Raw genomic sequence first — 9598 nt, forward strand, 5'->3', positions numbered from 1 at the left:
TCAAATCCTGTCATTCCATAATGCATGCGGTGATAAGGGCCAAAATAATATAATCGTCGAGGCGTTCATATCTGGCGTTCGCGAGCACGATTTCCAGATATAACGGCCGTCCATTGGCCCTCAATCAATGCCATACAAAGTATGGTGACGTAATTAAACCATGAAATTTTGAAGAGCATATTTACTCAAGAGAGAATTGTGCTCTCTAAAGCGGCATTTCCATTAACAAGGATATCAATAGTAATAAGTCAGCTTGCTTCATGATATTGATGCTTGACTCAATATTCTCAACCGTGGAACATTCCCTTTAAGCAACGAGCTAAGAAGCCTAAGTCGGCCGTGGATCGTATACATAAGGGCTCCCGGGAACAGCGTTTAGACTTTCATTGAATGATGCGCAACACCGTTTCAAAAAGCTGTCAGTCCTTAATTCTTGACCCTACAGCCAATAATGAATCAGCCACACGGTGAAGAATCCGTAACAAAGGCCTGCTGTATTTGCTCAGTGTTTGGTGTCCTAGCATGTTTTCGCAGGATTCTGGCCAATAATGAGCTCATCCACAGCGTGGACATGGCAGTTAATTTTTTATCTGGAGGTGCAGTCAGTGCAATATTGCAACGCATACTGGCTCAGTCAGGCTAGAGGCGGTCAGGCGGTAACTGTGCCGGATGTTGCAGTCATAAAAAACAGCAACCAATGTTTTTTTGCATGAAAACCGGCTTGTTGGACGAGAGGCCTCGCATGCAAGAGTCAATTCGAAACTCGAAAAAATGAAGCCGACTGCGTGTAGCGTCTGTTAACAATGACTACGGAAAGATTCATAATCAATCGCTCTAAATTTATAAGCTTTCTACGCCGGGGATGCATGTGGATTTAGTCAGTCAAGGAAGCAAGTCGATCTTGACCATTCCTGGAGATTCATTGACCATTCCAGCAACGATCGCGTCCCGGGTGATCAACTGACGCCTTACCGAATTTGAAACCAAACGAAATGAACAATTGCGCTGTCCTGCTCATATGACACGCTATACTTTTGAGCAGGGCCTTTTACCTCAAGGCGTTGGATGATGTTTAACTGGTGATATAGAATGAATTTAAATATACGTGATTTGTTCTAGAATTTTAAGAAGAACTACATGTGCCGTATGTACAGCTGTATGTCGAATCACAACTTGAGACTGAATCGCGGTGTATAGTTTACAGTAAATTTCCGCCAGTTAATGTACGCATCGCAAATAAACTTCTACCTTTCCAAATCTCGTAGTCCCGCTTTTTTATCCTAATCCTAATTGCACGCGAAGACACGTGCAGGTTACGAAATGAGCTGACTCGTGTCGTCCGGGCTTGGATACACGACATGATTGCGATTCGTCTGCACCATGTACATTCCTCGCGTACATCCCTCGCTTCCCCTCCTGTAACCAGAACTTGTTCGAGTATATAATGTACCATTATCAAATCCACACACCAAGCACACGGGGCTGATATACATGCACGCACTACGGTTCCCCTCCGCGACAGTCCTAATCGCCTGGCCCTAATCCCCTTCCATGCGATCCGCCCGGCGCGGGGCCTCGACCAGCGACCCCAGTGAACATGCACATCCCATCCAGCTCATGGTAACCCGATCCTATCTGGTAAAGCTACTCTAAACCGACAAATTCACGGCAGCGTGTTTACACCTAGGTTGCGACCCACTTATGTAACAGCGGGAGAGGGAGGGGAGAGGTAAGGCGACATGATCCAGTTGCGATGCCAGCGGAGGGCAGACTGCAGCTTTTCGATTGTTCGTGTCCGCTCTTCCACTTACGAGGTGTTGGCTTCGGTCGTGGAGTACAGAGTGCCAGTCGTGCCCCTGCCCGCTGAGAGCACCCGAGTCCCACTGGTCTTGGAGTGAAAGTGTCGATCTTACTTCCCTGGTCTTGCTCCACAGGCTCTTCACAGGTTCTGGCTACGGGCTTCGCTCGTTCCCGTTCGTGTGCACGTTTAGTTCTGTCATTCCAGCTCTATGTCTTGGTCAAGGATGAAACCGGGCATCATAAAGCTTATATTTTTGGATGCTCTAGGGGTCACCTGACCTGAGTTTCTCCCTCTGAACGGATCGCTCTCCACTGGCTGACCCGAGTTTGTTTTTTTTTCTCTGGTCCGCGTCGTCCACCTTGGTCGGCCTCTGGCAGCCCTTTACCTCTACGCGGGGTAAATTGTGAGCGACGTGTTGACGATGCTCTGCTTTGATGTGGCGCTGATAGCTTTGCTCGGAAATTCCCGTTGGCAAATGACTACTTTGGACAGTCTATTCGTGTCTTTTAACGTGAGATATGGCTTCAAACGGCCGAGTGCTGCGCTTCCACCCAGATGTCTCGCCTCTTAACGTTCTTGTTTAGGTCATTTTCTTACAGGAAATGACGTAAACAAAATAATGCCATGTTCCCGGGACTTTTGAGCGTGATATGTAGTTTTTAACGGTCATCTGGTGCTGTTCTGCACAGACGATCTCCCCTCAACGATCTTGGTTTTGACTTTTTTCTCGGCACGACTGTTCTCGGCACGGGGTATTACTTCACAGGATCCCGAACTGCCCTCCCGGACCGACCTGTGCGTACAGACACCTCGCCTGGTCTGCTGACCCGTCGTTGGCTGTTGACTGACAGGCAGCGTCCCAGTCGCTTTGTGGAGTAGGATTTGTGAGGACAGGGGGATATAAAAGATGCTAGGAAAGTGATAGATACGCACGCGCAGTATAAGTCAAAGTGTAAGCCACCTTACAGGAACAGTTAGGGGCTTGAGGAACAGTTTTGGAATATGAATTATATTTGGTTGTACCACAAAAGGGTGTCGAGGAAAGGAACCAACCCATCCCTTGCGGTGTGTTTTATAATGGAAGAAATGCTGGGGTGGTACTGTTGGATTTTTGCAAAGAAAGCTAGGAGTAAGTTCAACCATTGGGTCCAAATGCTGAAAATTATATTGATGTAATGCATGTGCAACATTAATCTTAGACCATATTCACATAGAACAGATGGTTCAAACCGGATGCTGATTGTGCAGATACTTCATATAAATTATTTCCAGGCCTTTTCCCGAGTAGAGTAAGTACAGTACCGACAGATTAGTCCACGGGAATATTGCCAATAATGTATATATATATATATATATATATATATATATATATATATATATATATATATATATATAACATATGCAATTTAACATATAAATGTATATATATATGTGTATAAATATATGTATAAATATACATTTTATATATAATAAAACAAATAGTATACATATTTGTCACATCCATGGTGAAGGCGACACTACCTGGGGAAATCTTTGTCGGAGGCATGTCTTGCTACTGCACGGCCGTAAAAACTGGGCTCGAACATGAAGCCGGATGTGGGAGGACTGAACGTGCTAGTCGTGTCATCACTCTGGCGCAATACTCATGCCATGAACAGCGGGTCGCCCAGTGGTCCTAAAGCCCATTGCACCATTGTCAGACTCTGCGACTGTCCCGGTTACAACAATGGGGCCGTTAGGATCACGAAACAAGGAGGGAGGGGGAGGGGAGATTCGGGCAACGTAACGTTACTCTAGGGTGCGGTGGCGTATCACGCTGAAATAGTTAAAAACACGTTTTAAAGCGCAACTAGGGGATGAGGGCGTCGTTCGGCGTAACCAGTGCAGAGCAGAAGAAGAATATTGCAAATAGCCAGAAATACGTGACGGAATTTATGGACGGTCGCTTTCAGATGTCGCGCACATGTCAACTTTCAAAGACCACTATCATGTATGTAATGTTGTTTCTATCCTCGGTTTAGTTCAGTTGGTTACATAACTGTTTTGAAAGGCCAATGATCCTCTCAAGGCAGTAAGCTTTTACTTGCCTGAGGGCTTATGTTTCTGGGCCTTTGGATGACTTATCTCGTGCCCATTCAAACATTGTTTTGAATAAAAGTGCAGAGGCGGTTTTTTGGAGCAGTTACTTGATCAACAAGGTCTCGCCCAGATGCAGTCCCAATAATCACAACCCAGCAGCACCCTTTCCGTGAAAGCGATCTGGCGCTATCTGGATCAAACTGGAAACGTATGTACTAACAAACATGCCATCAGGCCAACGTAAATCTGGCTTGGTAGTCCATGCAACACCGCAACAACGACCCCTGCCCTGTTTGGAGTGTAATCGAAGCTGGTATCATAGGCCTATGAAACGCGTGACAGTGTTCATCTAACTGGAAGATCACCGCCCTCAATGGCATCCGGCATAGACACTTCCTTGAAGTGATATGACGCCTCGATCGCTGTCTCAGCATGTCTGTGTGCCTGTTTTGAAGCGGAAACGACACCAAAGCTGTCGACGTGAGCGTGCGAATAATTTGTATCTAAAAGTTCGTGGCAGTTGTTTAACTGAGAGCTGTTATGTCGACTACTAAATCTTAGATGTATCTAGAGGCACTGCTTAGACGACGTTCTCGAGCAAGTATTGGTTCTTTGAACAAAATCCCACGTTTCGAAACTTTGCTTATGGTGACGACCCTCATGGCCCTTTCGCAACGACTTGAAGCACGAACTTAGCACGAATCGACCTCAAGCATGACTTGAAGCGTCGAGTTTAGACAAGAAAGCTAGTGTTTGCTTGGTGACGTCGTTTAACCAAAGCCTCCGGGCTCATTGAACATCGTTCAGTTTCAGCGTAAGAAGTCCAAATTATAAAAACTTGCAAAGAACAGGAGTTAGAGAGCTTTTTCGCTTACACCATGTCCGTTCTGTCATGCTAGCTACGCTCTAATGATCACAGTAAAATCATTTAGTGCTTGCAGGAGACAAGCTGTAAGACATGCTATAGAGAAGATGATGCAAAATATGCCTGGAAAAAGGAAATGCGGTATAGGGCTTAGCACAAACAATACAGGATTTAGACTTCTCGTTTTTCGGCAGGAAGAGTCAGAATTCTTATGTTGAGAACATTAAGCCATTAAATACCAACAGGTGCTGTTAATACGCGCCCGGGTGGCTGGCTGGATACTCTTCGCGCTCGGGTGGGGGTCCATTTGACGCCCCCCCCCCTTCCTCCCTGAGATCTCGGGAGCTAAGAGAGCTAAAGACTCTGAATTTACAGGCTGTTAACCTTTTCGTGAACTCGCTTAGGTTAAATTTTCAGGTTCATAGGTGATGACCTTTGACCTTTGGGCCAAATGAGTTCAAACAAGTTCAAATTCCAAGTTGGTCTTTGAAGTGCCCCCAAAACCTAGATAACCGTTTCTAAGCAAAGAGTCACATGCTCATTTAAGGTCCGTGACCTTGTTTGACCTTTTGAATGTCATAGTGACCAAATTTAAGCAACACTGCCCTGAGTTTTGCATTTGAATAAGCGACAAACATTACGCTAGGCAGTATGTTCCGAAAAACAATATATTGACATGCATCATTTTAGGTCAAAGACCTGTTCTCACCTCCAAGAAGTCCATGGAAGACATATAATGCGGCTCTTGCTATCAATAAGTTCGAAATGAGCACCAGAAACTACCCCATACAGCAAGCCTTAGAGCATAAAAACAGGTTGGTTTCGGTCTTGGTCTGACCTTCATACCTGACCTCAGGTCAATTCAATTTGCTTATTCAACTGTTGGGTTGCCTAAGAAAGTATCTCAGAGATCATGGCTTCGTCTAACACTTCGTTGTTGCATCAGATTGAACCATTCCCTAGAAATTGACTTCGCTGAAGCCATGGCCTGACTGTGACCTCTCATAGGTCAGCGACCCTACAAGGTACATTTAGATGGTTGATGCCAAACGATTCACTATTAAATTGTTGACAGCTGGGCAAAATTTGACGCGGCTTCGCCGTTCCGCTCGGAAACCATTCTGAAAAACCCTCGGGGGAGGAGGGCAATTTGACCCTCTACCCGAGCACGTGTTAAGGCACTCGCGTCGCAAGTTAGCCACTTCAGATACTTTTCTCCACGAGTATAGTTTAACCCTCGCCCTGATTATCCGTCTTCCCTATCGCAGACTGATGAGGTGTCGGTGGCGTTCGGCGTTTTCAAACCATAAGACAGATAAAACGTGGCGGAAAACACAAGCGGACTGGTCCCAGCGAGATCTCGCCATTGGTGCTAGTTTTGTGTTTATAGGTAAATAATCGATCTCAGTACGCTATATCAAGGATCATATCGTCCACAAAATCGCAGGCTTTAGCTTAACAACATTATACATGCTAGACCAAGCCTCATGACGACACAAAACCTAAACAGTCGTGTCCCTTGTACAATTCTTACTACGACAGTGTATGTTTTTATGCATATTATATTTGAGCACACATTTATGATACATGGCTCCGTTAATGTAAAATGTCTGCCCGCCGTGCGCATTCGGCCGTATCGCCGGTTCCGCCCGCGGTCCGCGCCTGCCGTAGATCACCGTGGAGTGCTCCGCAAAAGCCACCGCTGCTCCGAAACCAAAGGACCCACGAACACGTTTCTGATGTCAGAGCACTTGCAACAGATTTCCTTTATGCTGCTGAAAATGTTGCTGCACTCCATACCGCAAAGCTATTCTGGAAAACAAAAACAAATGTGGGGTCGCATTAACCGCTGTCAGGGGGCCGGTTAAGAAATCCAGATTTGTCTACATATCCGTTACTTTTCCAATCACATAGTTTAAAGCGATCATTCGATATTTGAAGATATTGAGGAAAGCATGAGATATGATGGAAGCTAACCCTTGTAACTATTGGCATGTTTGTAGGTGGAACAAGCTACTTTAATTTAGACAAACCACTGCTTAGTAAGTTTGCTTCTCAGCACGCTATCGTTTGATTATGTTAGGTAACATCTATATAGCGTCAAAGTCGCTGCAAGATTGGTCGTGTCCGAATGTTCACTGCAGCAGGTGGCGGAATCATTTGCGGCACTTCAAGCAAGCTGTCCACCGCAAGCTGGCGTAGCTGTCAGTACATGCAAGTTTATACCGTTAGCATAAGCATGCCATGTATATGCCATGACAATATGCCATTAGCGAAATGTGCATGCACTTGTGCTTTTCCTTTTCTCATGATATCTTTGTATATTTTTCCGAGACGTCATGTTTTAACTAGCTTTTGCCTTCTGGGCTACGGCGCGGTTCTTAAAGCATTAGACGATCAGCCTCACATGTGTCGTAACTAGTAGATCTGCCCAAATGCCTGTGCATCGTAGCATAAAACACTGCTCGTCGTGGATAAACACAATCAGCAACTCAGCACTGGTCGTTAACTAAGCGCTTTGCGTCAATGCACCGATTCGTGCTGACACACTCAATACATGAATATTCCTTTGACCATTTCATTTTGACCTTGAACACAATATGGCCATTAAGGTGAGGAAATGCTGCGGCGTTTCGATGATGAAATGCATGTATAAGTGATTTCAAATAGGCGGCACCAATTAGGCTGCACAAGTTCAAGTGCGTCTGGCTAAGAAACAATAAAATTTCAATCTGGGCTATCTGTGTTCAAACCCCATACAAATATGGATCAGTCCCTTTGGCCATTGTCTCCTAGTAAACTGAGAGTCGGTCATGGTCAGCATGAGAATTTACGGTTCATAGTGTATAATCGGTGCATCGACAGAGGGCGCTCAGTTCACAACCAGTGCTAAGTTGCTGGTTGTATTTATCCATGACGAGCTGTGCTTTATGCTACATAGCACAAGCACTTAGGGCGCTCTACTAGTTACGACATACGTGAGGCTGGTAGTCTAATGGTTGAGAACAGCGCCGAAACCGAGAATGCAAATGCGAGTAAAAGCCTGCGTCCGGCTGGGGATCTGCGACAACCGCGCCCGGCCGGGGGAGGGGGGGGGGGAAGCTGACTTTCCTCCCCTTGGGAACTCTAACTTCCAGATGTCGTATGGGAAAAAAGGATGCCGTCTTGAAGGTTTCGTCAAATCATGAAGAATGCACACAGAATATTTGATCGTTGGTCAAATGTGAGGTCACCATAGGTCACAAAAGGTTAAAAAACGGTGGTCCTGACATGAAGTTAAAACACGGATATTAAGGGTACAAGTGTTAAGACCATGTGGAGTAGATTCCGATCATTTCTGTTTCCCCACAAGGATCAGGTCAGACCAGATCACCGTTCAAAATTGTCCTATCAGTAGCCTACAGCCTAAGAAGGCCGTACAGTCACCGCGCTTGACGTACTTTCTGTTTTTTTTTCACAATGTCCTGCTCTCTAAGTGCAGCTGTGGGAACATTTATCTTAAACACATAAACATCATCTTATTTCGACACAGAGGTCAGCTGGCGTCAGCTGAGGTCAAATTTATAAGCCATCCAACTGACAAATTTAGAATACTAACGCAGTCCAAGCAGCCAGTGTTTTCAGAAATGTGTGTTGAATATCGCTAGGTACTCAAGATTGCATGGCTGTTGTATACATTTTGCAAAGTCCCTCCGGCGCTTGGTGATGTATTTGTAACAAACTGAGGACAGGCGCGTTGATACATGAAGTCATGCGTCATGAGCTTCACAAACACGGCACAGAGGTGGTTGTATGCGTCGCACTCGTTCATCTACCCTCTCTGACAACAGAGATCATTGACCTTGTATGACCTCATACGATCTCGCGTGACATCAGTGACCTCACTTTCCTTGTGCAACCTATTGTCAGAACATTTTGCAGTGGAGTATTCATATTCTGCGCCCAAAATTACTCAATAAAATTGCTTATTTTGAACGCAGCTTGTGTTTTGCACAAGGCACCCAAAGAGATGGGTCATGACCTGGAGCAAGGTCATGCGATCTATGGCCAATAACGGTTGTTAATGTGGGTAAAGACACTCTTCCCCACATCAAAATATCAAAAATGCGCAAAATTGAGTGCAAATTTTCATCAACTTTGAAAAATAGCAAACATGAATCTGACCTCAAGCCATTGACCTCGCCAGTTTCGAAAAATCTCGAATAGCCAAACGTCAGCTTCTATCATAATATATTAGTAAAGCGCGCTCGGGTAAAAACGAATAACCTACAACAAACCTAAGCGTGGTCAAAGTATTTTAGAGATTGACGGGTTTGATCTGATCTAGATCATTGACCTCGGCAGATCGAAGCTTCAAATTTCCACCAAGGATGCCACATGAATCAATTAACAGGCACTAACAATTTGGTGTGGCTGTGAGCATTCCCTTTTTAGCTGTATTCGAAAAACCGTCGGAGGAAAGTGAACTTCCCCGGGTCGTGCGCGGGTTAGGAAGCTTGGGCTGTAATGTGGCATGCGCCATGCGTCATGGGCTAACGAACACCGTGTGTACTGTAAAGGCTAATGATCTAAAGTGGATATAAATACCCTTTGAGGCCTTGAGTCCCAAAATTATGCATAAGATCGCGCACAGCATACCGGGCTCGGTTTGCCATGGTAAACATGCCCTATATATACTTGCGTGGTCGTTCTAGTCACAAGTACTAGAACTCTGTTGCACCCATTGCATGCTGTTCATCGACCGCAAATGAATACCATCAGGATAACCGCAACAATACGGAAGAAATAAACAAGCAACGGATACCTGAGACGGTGGAACGAAGCATGATCAAAGGGTTCGGAACACGCTTAGA

This window comes from Pollicipes pollicipes, unplaced genomic scaffold (assembly GCF_011947565.3).
Source record: "Pollicipes pollicipes isolate AB1234 unplaced genomic scaffold, Ppol_2.1 Scaffold_7231;HRSCAF=8579_pilon_pilon_pilon, whole genome shotgun sequence".
NCBI lineage: Eukaryota > Metazoa > Arthropoda > Thecostraca > Pollicipedomorpha > Pollicipedidae > Pollicipes > Pollicipes pollicipes.